This window comes from Xyrauchen texanus, chromosome 6 (genome assembly GCF_025860055.1).
Source record: "Xyrauchen texanus isolate HMW12.3.18 chromosome 6, RBS_HiC_50CHRs, whole genome shotgun sequence".
NCBI classification, from domain to species: domain Eukaryota; kingdom Metazoa; phylum Chordata; class Actinopteri; order Cypriniformes; family Catostomidae; genus Xyrauchen; species Xyrauchen texanus.
The window spans coordinates 46,973,854-46,984,485 of record NC_068281.1 but is presented as its reverse complement, the minus strand read 5'-3'; the positions used below and the strand labels follow the sequence as shown (position 1 = coordinate 46,984,485).

General features: G+C 38.8%; 4 non-coding genes across 4 annotated transcripts; all 4 read left to right on the top strand.

Annotated features, from left to right (window-relative positions):
• Positions 1-1,879: 1,879 nt before the first annotated feature.
• On the top strand, positions 1,880-1,961 carry trnaf-aaa (transfer RNA phenylalanine (anticodon AAA)). The gene has a single exon. It is a non-coding gene; the product is annotated as a tRNA-Phe (tRNA).
• A 1,418-nt stretch (positions 1,962-3,379) lies between these two features.
• trnaf-aaa (transfer RNA phenylalanine (anticodon AAA)) lies at positions 3,380-3,461 on the top strand. The gene has a single exon. It is a non-coding gene; the product is annotated as a tRNA-Phe (tRNA).
• A 1,421-nt stretch (positions 3,462-4,882) lies between these two features.
• On the top strand, positions 4,883-4,964 carry trnas-aga (transfer RNA serine (anticodon AGA)). Its single transcript has one exon. It is a non-coding gene; the product is annotated as a tRNA-Ser (tRNA).
• A 2,261-nt stretch (positions 4,965-7,225) lies between these two features.
• Positions 7,226-7,307, top strand: trnas-aga (transfer RNA serine (anticodon AGA)). The gene has a single exon. It is a non-coding gene; the product is annotated as a tRNA-Ser (tRNA).
• The last annotated feature ends 3,325 nt before the right edge of the window (positions 7,308-10,632 follow it).

Sequence of the window (10,632 nt, the reverse complement as noted above, 5' to 3'; positions counted from 1 at the left end):
TGTTACACCACTCCTTGTCTCTTTTCACTGGCTGTTGGTTGCTGCACATATCAAATTGAAGGATCTGATGCTGGCATACGGGACAGTCACTTGGTCTGTTCCAGCATACCTAAAATCATTTCTGCAGAGCTACGTTCCCTCTAGAATTGCGGTATGCTAAGGAACGTTGCCTTGTTATACTAACACAAAGAGGCACCAAAACAGTTTCCCAGACTTTCGGCTTCATCCTACCACGTTGTTGGAATGACCTTCCCAACTCCATCCGTGAAGCTGACTCTCATTCTGTCTTCAAACACATTTTTCCATGAGAACTTAAACAGTCACTAAAATAGTTTTAAAATTGAATGTATTGAATACTATTCTGATGCTAATGAAACTTGTAATAAGGCACTTTTTGTACCACTGATTAGCTTATTATGTATTCCTCTTTTGTAAGTCGCTTTGGATAAAAGCATCTGCCAAATTAATAAATGTAAATTATATTATGAGACTCTCAGCTTAAGAAACTGCTGCAAAATCACAAAACTATTTTTCTTATTTTTCTTATTTGACATTATATACCTCAGGGTAGTGTTTTCAATATACAACATTTCAGTAGTCGGTACCAATACCAGTGAGATTTCATGGTTCTCGATTCTACAGCAAAAAATTTAAATTAAAATAATAATAATATGGTAAACTGCTATTAAACACACTACTTTAGCTACAGTGGATTAGTGCTCTGCTTTGAGATCTCATACAACACAAATGATTGTCAATATCTGTGGAGTTTCTAGTGTATGAGGAGTGGGCTTCACACATTCATTTAATAAATAAAAATAATAATTCATAGCTCTGCTGTGTCCTGTGCTTTGCCCATTCAGCCAAAAGAGTACAGTTGTGCAGCGGGTGTAGTCATGAATGAGTGGTTAAGCTGACTAGGGTTACTTTTGATTTATTCTCTTGTTTTAGAGTGGGTGTCACTTAGATTAATTTAATTATGCCTTTGGCCGTGTCTTTGTACAAGATTCTTCTGTTCCAAAAGGTCCAAGTCAGGCAGTAGGAGCTGTGGCTTTGGTACACCCTGATGACTTAGAGGCCTTAAATAGCCAGCTCAAGTGTTAATGCTTGATATTGAGTAGAGAGTCTTCCATATCAGAGCAAAGAAAGGTTGCTTTTCTGCTGGCTTTCTGGAATATTTCTGCTTTATCTTCTTAAAGAGAAGAAATTCTCATGTAAATGCATAGGTCCTCCACTCAAAGAGCTCTTATGTGCTCTGTTAGAAAAATTAAGTGTGCTCATTGTAACGTTCTAGTAATAATTACTCGGCTCTCTAGACCACAATAGATTGGGAAAGCTGCCATAAAGGGAGCCCAGACTCTTTTTTAACATTCCCTTCCTGCCAAGAGCAGCACAACGCTCCCAATCCTTATTCTTTGTAGAGTTCATTGCAAATTAACTTAGTCAACCGGTCAAGTGCACATATTGGCTGGAAAGTCTTTATCTTCGCGGGGGTGTCAAAGCTTTCATGAGCCTGGGTAGCTCAGCAAGTAATGCATGAAACTTTTAATCTGAGGGTACAGGGTTGATGTCCCTGTTTGGGCTATCAGTTTACAGTGAATCTTAATTCTGCTTTCCCTTCTAAATGAACGTATACTTGATCTCTTGGATGTGAGAAACATCCAAAAGGGATGATATCCAAGTTGAATTTCTTCCCTTTGGAATTTAGGTTTAGCTACTGGAGGGCTAGGTGGCAATCTCTAGAGGGAAGTATGACTATGCTGGCAAAGGTGCTGCTTTGAGAGCAACACTGGCAGGTTTAACTGACCAAGCAGTTCTGCCATTTGCTTGGGCTGTATTGATGCCACAAGCCAGATACAAGCTACTAGTGACATTTAAAGTAGTCGTGGCCGAGTGGTTAAGGCTTTGGACTAAAAATCCATTGGGGTCTCTCCGCACAGGTTCGAATCATGCCGACTACGGGGCTGCTGTTTATCAACATTGCTTTTTTTGGTTTTATGATCGTTAAAAAAAAAGTTCTGTGACAATGTAGTGTATTTTGAAAAGAATTGTGGTTCATGTATGCTTCAGAAGACCTTTTAAATGTACACAGCGAGACAGGCAAGCAAAAGGCTTTATAAATATTAGCATGACTGCGAAGATGTGTGGTGTGCCGTGATCGTATAGTGGTTAGTAATCTGTGTTGTAGCCGCAGCAACCCTGGTTCGAATTCGGGACATGGCAACCTTTTTCCAAAAGACGAAGAAAGCTAGCTCATTTTGACACTTCTGCTCACACAAGCCTTTCAACTGTGTGTGTTCTCTCAAGCTCTGCTGTGTCCTGTGCTTTGCCCATCCAGCCAAAAGAGTACAGTAGTGCAGAAGGGTGTAGTCATGGCCGAGTAGTTAAGCTGACTAGGGTTGCTCTCTGTTTTGCTTTGGCTTTATTCACTTGTTTTAGAGTGGCTGTCACTTAGATTCATTAATTATGCCTTTGGCCGTGTCGTTTTACAAGATTTTTCTTTTCTATTTCACTTGCTGACCCGTGTCTCGTTTCGAGCCTGAAGTGGGCACTGTTACAAAAGGTCCAATTCAGGCAGTAGGAGCTGTGGCTTTGGTACCCCTGATGATTTAGAGGCCTTAAATAGCAAGCTCAAGAGTTAATGCTTGATATTGAGTAGAGATTCTTCCATATCAGAGCAATGAAAGGTTGCCTTTCTACTGGCTTTTTGGAATATTACTGCTTTATCTTCACTCAAATAGCTCTTATGTGCTCTGTTAGAAAAATTAAGTGAGCTCATTGTAACATTCTAGTAATAATTACTGGGCTCTCTAGACCAAAATAGATTGTGAAAGCTGTCATAAAATGGATCCCAGACTTTTTTTTTAGCATGCCCTTCCTGCCAAGAGCAGCACAACGCTCCCAATCCTTATTCTTTGTAGAGTTCATTGCAAATGAACTTAGTCAACAGGTCAAGTGCACATACTGGCTGGACTGTCTTTATATTCACGGGAGTGTCAAAGCTTTCAGGAGCCTGGGTAGCTCAGCAAGTAAAGCGTGAAACTTTTAATCTGAGGGTACAGGGTTGATGTCCCTGTTTGGGCTATCAGTTTACAGTGAATCTTAATTCTGCTTTCCCTTCTAAATGAACGTATACTTGATCTCTTGGATGTGAGAAACATCCAAAAGGGATGATATCCAAGTTGAATTTCTTCCCTTTGGAATTTAGGTTTAGCTACTGGAGGGCTAGGTGGCAATCTCTAGAGGGAAGTATGACTATGCTGGCAAAGGTGCTGCTTTGAGAGCAACACTGGCAGGTTTAACTGACCAAGCAGTTCTGCCATTTGCTTGGGCTGTATTGATGCCACAAGCCAGATACAAGCTACTAGTGACGTTTAAAGTAGTTGTGGCCGAGTGGTTAAGGCTTTGGACTAAAAATCCATTGGGGTCTCTCTGCACAGGTTCGAATCATGCCGACTACGGGGCTGCTGTTTATCAACAATGCTTTTTTTGGTTTTATGATCGTTAAAAAAAAAGTTCTGTGACAATGTAGTGTATTTTGAAAAGAATTGTGGTTCATGTATGCTTCAGAAGACCTTTTAAATGTACACAGCGAGACAGGCAAGCAAAAGGCTTTATAAATATTAGCATGACTGCGAAGATGTGTGGTGTGCCGTGATCGTATAGTGGTTAGTAATCTGTGTTGTAGCCGCAGCAACCCTGGTTCGAATTCGGGACATGGCAACCTTTTTCCAAAAGACGAAGAAAGCTAGCTCATTTTGACACTTCTGCTCACACAAGCCTTTCAACTGTGTGTGTTCTCTCAAGCTCTGCTGTGTCCTGTGCTTTGCCCATCCAGCCAAAAGAGTACAGTAGTGCAGAAGGGTGTAGTCATGGCCGAGTAGTTAAGCTGACTAGGGCTGCTCTCTGTTTTGCTTTGGCTTTATTCACTTGTTTTAGAGTGGCTGTCACTTAGATTCATTAATTATGCCTTTGGCCGTGTCGTTTTACAAGATTTTTCTTTTCTATTTCACTTGCTGACCCGTGTCTCGTTTCGAGCCTGAAGTGGGCACTGTTACAAAAGGTCCAATTCAGGCAGTAGGAGCAGTGGCTTTGGTACCCCCTGATGATTTAGAGGCCTTAAATAGCAAGCTCAAGAGTTAATGCTTGATATTGAGTAGAGATTCTTCCATATCAGAGCAATGAAAGGTTGCCTTTCTACTGGCTTTTTTGGAATATTACTGCTTTATCTTCACTCAAATAGCTCTTATGTGCTCTGTTAGAAAAATTAAGTGAGCTCATTGTAACATTCTAGTAATAATTACTGGGCTCTCTAGACCAAAATAGATTGTGAAAGCTGTCATAAAATGGATCCCAGACTTTTTTTTTAGCATGCCCTTCCTGCCAAGAGCAGCACAACGCTCCCAATCCTTATTCTTTGTAGAGTTCATTGCAAATGAACTTAGTCAACAGGTCAAGTGCACATACTGGCTGGACTGTCTTTATATTCACGGGAGTGTCAAAGCTTTCAGGAGCCTGGGTAGCTCAGCAAGTAAAGCGTGAAACTTTTAATCTGAGGGTACAGGGTTGATGTCCCTGTTTGGGCTATCAGTTTACAGTGAATCTTAATTCTGCTTTCCCTTCTAAATGAACGTATACTTGATCTCTTGGATGTGAGAAACATCCAAAAGGGATAATATCCAAGTTGAATTTCTTCCCATTGGAATTCAGGTTTAGCTACTGGAGGGCTAGGTGGCAATCGCTAGAGGGAAGTATGACTATGCTGGCAAAGGTGCTGCTTTGAGAGCAACACTGGCAGGTTTGCCTGACAAGCAGTTCTGCCATTTGCTTGGGCTATATTGATGCCACAAGCCAGATAAAAGCTATATATGACTGTTTTGAAGTAGTCGTGGCCGAGTGGTTAAGGCGATGGACTAGAAATCCATTGGGGTCTCCCTGCGCAGGTTCAAATCCTGCCGGCTACGGAGCTGCTGTTTATCAACAATGCTTTTTTTGGTGTTATGATTGTTAAAAAAAAGTTCTGTGACAATGTAGAGTATTTTGAAAAGAATTGTGGTTCATGTATGCTTCAGAAGACCTTTTAAATGTACACAGCAAGCTAGGCAAGCATAAGGCTTTTTAAATATTAGCAGGTCTGAGCAGGTGCTTTACGCGCTAGGTGTGTGGTGTGCTGTGATCGTATAGTGGTTAGTACTCTGTGTTGTGGTCGCAGCAACCCCGGTTGGAATCCGGGTCACGGCAGCCGTTTCCAGTAGACGAAGAAATCTAGCTCATTTTGACACTTCTGCTAATACAAGCCTTTCAACTGTGTGTGTTCTCTCAAGCTCTGCTGTGTCCTGTGCTTTGCCCATCCAACTAAAAGAGTACAGCAGTGCAGAAGGGTTTAGTCATGGCCGAGTGGTTAAGCTGACTAGGCTTGCTCTCTGTTTTGATTTGGCTTTATTCTCTTGTTTTAGAGTGGCTGTCACTTAGATTCATTAATTATGCCTTTGGCCGTGTCTTTGTACAAGATTCTTCTTTTGTATTTCACTTGCTGACCCGTGTCTCGTTTCAAGCCTGAAGGTCAAGTGGTTTTTATTGTCATTACAACCATATACAGTTAGTACAGTACACAGCAAAACGAGACAACGTTCCTCCAGGACCATGGTGCTACATAAAAAACAACAAAGGACCAACATAGGACCACACGAGACTACACAACGAAATAAAATACCTATATAAACTACCTATATATACCTATATAAAGTGCACGTGCAAACATGTGCAAAAAGTACAGGACAGTACAACAAATTACTGACAATGAACAGGACAATAGACAGTGCAGCGCCGACCAGTACTCAGTAGTGCAAAAAGATGACAGTTTCTAAAAATGTAAACATAACATACTATGAGATAGTGTTCTATGCACATAGCAGTTATTGAGGTAGCAGACAGTTATAAAGTGACAGTTATTAAAGTGCAACTCAGGACACGTGTGTGTCAAACCAGTCTCTGAGTATTGAGGAGTCTGATGGCTTGGGGAAGAAGCTGTTACACAGTCTGGCCGTGAGGGCCCGAATGCTTCGGTACCTCTTGCCAGACGGAAGGAGGGTAAAGAGTTTGTGTGAGGGGTGTGTGGGGTCGTCCACAATGCTGGTTGCTTTGCGGATACAGTGTTTTTTGTAAATGTCTTTGATGGAGGGAAGAGAGACCCCAATGATCTTCTCAGCTGTCCTCACTATCCTCTGCAGGGCTTTGCGGTCCGAAACGGTGCAAGTCCCAAACCAGGCAGTGATGCAGCTGCTCAGGATGCTCTCAATAGTCCCTCTATAGAATGAAGTGAGGATGGGGGTTGGGAGATGTGCTTTCCTCAGCCTTCGGTGCCTGAAGTGGGCACTGTTTCAAAAGGTCCAAGTCAGGCAGTAGGGGCAGTGGCTTTGGTACCCCCTGATGACTTTTAGGCCTTAAATAGCAAGCTCAAGAGTTAATGCTTGATATTGAGTAGAGATTCTTCCATATCAGAGCAATGAAAGGTTGCCTTTCTACTGGCTTTTTTGGAATATTACTGCTTTATCTTCTTAAAGAGAAGAAATTCTCATGTAAATGCATAGGTCCTCCACTCAAAGAGCTCTGATGTGCTCTGTTAGAAAAATTAAGTGAGCTCATTTTAACATTCTAGTAATAATTACTTTGCTCTCTAGACCAAAATAGATTGGCAAAGCTGCCATAAAATGGATCCCAGACTTTTTTTTTAGCATTCCCTTCCTGCCAAGAGCAGCACAACGCTCCCAATCCTTATTCTTTGTAGAGTTAATTGCAAATGAACTTAGTCAACAGGTCAAGTGCACATATTGGCTGGACTGTCTTTATATTCGCGGGGGTGTCAAAGCTTTCAGGAGCCTGGGTAGCTCAGCAAGTAACACATGAAACTTTTAATCTGAGGGTACAGGGTTGATGTCCCTGTTTGGGCTATCAGTTTACAGTGAATCTTAATTCTGCTTTCCCTTCTAAATGAACGTATACTTGAGCTCTTGGATGTGAGAAACATCTAAAAGGGATAATATCCAAGTTGAATTTCTTCCCATTGGAATTCAGGTTTAGCTACTGGAGGGCTAGGTGGCAATCTCTAGAGGGAAGTATGACTATGCTGGCAAAGGTGCTGCTTTGAGAGTAACACTGGCAGGTTTGCCTGACGAAGCAGTTCTGCCATTTGGTTGGGATAAAAGCCATATGTGACTGTTTATAACTAGTCGTGGCCGAGTGGTTAAGGCAATGGACTAGAAATCCATTGAGGTCTCACCGTGCAGGTTTGAATCCTGCCGACTATGGGTCTGCTGTTTATCAACAATGCTTTTTTTGGTGTTATGTATATTTAATATATTTAATTTATTCTTCAGCAGTAAAAATAGTGATATTTATAATAACTGATTATAGTAACTGCTTTCAAACTTTCTCATCTCACACCATTTAAAAACAAAAACTACTCTCCTTACTTTTTTCTGTCCATTCAAACAACATACAAATAACCTTCTAATCTTTAATAAAACAGAACACAATGTCTTTTTCGACATTCTCTATATAATCAATTCAACTTATTTTTCGTTCTGTTCATGCAGAGCTTTACATTTACAACATCTATCTTATTATTAATATATTATAATCCCTTTTTTATTGTTAAGTAATAATTTGTTATTACTACTTTCTCCATTTCTTACACTTTCTCAGGTGAAGTAACTTCCATTCTATCTAATAAAATAATATAAATCAAGTTTTTAAACTAACAGAAAAGTAAGTAAAAGTTTAAACATAATAAAGTCGTAAAGAGGCACAATGGAAATTCAAACAAATCGTTTTTCTTGTGTTTTGAAATAATTGCTCAGTAAAATACACTACGTACTTTTAATTTCTCATGACTCTTACATTTAAAAAAAAATATATTTTTATCCAAATGTTTCATCATCATTTAACAGTTATCACTATTATACCTCTGAAAAAATACTTTCATGTATTATCTATGGCAAATGGAAATAGTAGTAATAGAAATAGACACTCAATAAACACTTTGTTTGCACCCACTAAACTTTAATTTCTTTATTATGAGGGTACACTCTGGAAAATTTGGGGCAGTAACCAATCCAATAGGTAACTCTATAACTTTGCCATATGTTTGTAATATTTACTCTTCAAATCAATAAATCAGTGGTTAGCTGCTGGATTTAAATTTAGACCCTCAGAACAATTTAGACACGGGTATTGAACCCCATTGATGGCATTCTGGAAAATCATAAAGTGATCGTATAAGACTGAAATCAACTCTTCCAGAGAAATTTTAATCCACATTATAAATGCAAATCAATAATGATTACCAGCAGTAATGAGCGCAGGAATATCAATCAGATAATAGCCCACATCATTTTCAGTCTTCTTTGTCTCCGGATTTCCTCCTGCAGCATTAGTAACTTATAAAAAAATCATCTTTCTCAGCCGTCTGCAATGGTGAGAAACTAGTTCCAGAATGAGTTAGTGAAACAACATACACATAATGATGACAAAAGAAACACAGAATAGACACATGAATATGAAGTTATTAACATTCATATTTGAGGAAGTTATGATGTTCAATTTAATCTTAACTTTTCTTCATGGGCTTCACCTGCCCCAAAGACCAATTTTTAAATGATCCAAATCTTACTTACATTTATTTTCCTTTAATTTTAGTCTCAAATGCAGCTTCTCAGTGTACCCATGATCAACCAAGACCTATTCTGTGCATACCAAACAAAAAATAAATAAAATAAAAATAAAATATCTATCTATCTGCTTTCTATCTTTTTCTAAAGTCGGGGCCCCTTTCTGTCTGTCTGAAGACATCAAGAGAGGCCTGTTTCCCCTCAAAGTCATCCTCAATCGCTTCATCAGACAGTCCCTATCAAAAATAAAAAAATCTCTGCCTATCTTTTGTTGGTTGATCAAGTTTACACTGATAACGCTGCACTCACATTTAAATTGTTCTCCAGACATTTTTAAAATCATAGAAAAATTAAAAACAACTTTCTAGTGTTTAATTTAATAATGTTAAAATAGTATTCTCTCATAAACTGTACCAGACAGAACATAAAACGGACACATGAATGTGAAGTTTTCACATTTAAGGTTTAACTTCATAAGTTACAAAATATAATTTTCTTATTTTATCATATCATTGGCCCTCTTTTGCCATTTGCTTGAATATAACAACACTTATCTTAAATACAACCTTTGTTTAAAATCCATTTACTTATTTGACTTTAGTTTAATGCAATACACTCGACTCAAAGCTTTATTGTTTGTCCAGATAATGTGATTTCCCAAATGCAATTCAATCGCTTTAAAGTGATCACTTTTTTATAATCGAAATATTCTTACTCATCACTTTGATATAAAAGGAGTTATGATCTGACACATGTCCATTCAACAGCTGCTCCATCTCAGTTTAGTTAATCTTACATCAGGCTTCATTCATGACATGAAAAGAACAGCCCAAGAATAAACATTGTCCAGTCCGCTAAGAGTTAACCTTTTGATTTCATGCACATTTTGGTTTTACAGCTATTTGTTTGTTTATACTGTATTATATTTATCCTTATACACACACACACACACACACACACACACACACACACACACACACACACACACACACACACACACACACACACACACACACACACACATGTTGTGTTTCCATGTTTTATGGGGACTTTCCATAGACATAATGGTTTTTATACTGTACAAACTTTATATTCTATCCCCTAAACCTAACCCTACCCCTAAACCTAACCCTCACAGAAAACTTTCTGCATTTTTACCTTTTCAAAAAACATAATTTAGTATGATTTATAAGCTGTTTTCCTCATGGGGACCGACAAAATGTCCCCACAAGGTCAAAAATTTCGGGTTTTACTATCCTTATGGGGACATTTGGTCCCCACAAAGTGATAAATACACGCTCACACACACACACACACACACACACACACACACACACACACACACACACACACACACACACACACACACACACACACACACACATGTTGTGTTTCCATGTTTTATGGGGACTTTCCATAGACATAATGGTTTTTATACTGTACAAACTTTATATTCTATCCCCTAAACCTAACCCTACCCCTAAACCTAACCCTCACAGAAAACTTTCTGCATTTTTACATTTTCAAAAAACATAATTTAGTATGATTTATAAGCTGTTTTCCTCATGGGGACCGACAAAATGTCCCCACAAGGTCAAAAATTTCAGGTTTTACTATCCTTATGGGGACATTTGGTCCCCACAAAGTGATAAATACACGCATACACACACACACACACACACACACACACACACACACACACACACACACACACACACATATATACAGATACACACACATATACACACACACACGTACAAATATATTTTTTATCATTGGTTTTAATTCTACAACCAGAATATTTATTAAGTGCCCTCTTTGTTTTTAATCATCAGATCTCTTCTGCCTCTTATATTGATGGAAGTTTGAAAATAGTCTAAATAGATTTTCTTTTATGTAAATTGCATACATACTCCTCATTAGTTATGCAGCAAATTATCAACCTCTCTATCTGGATGGATAT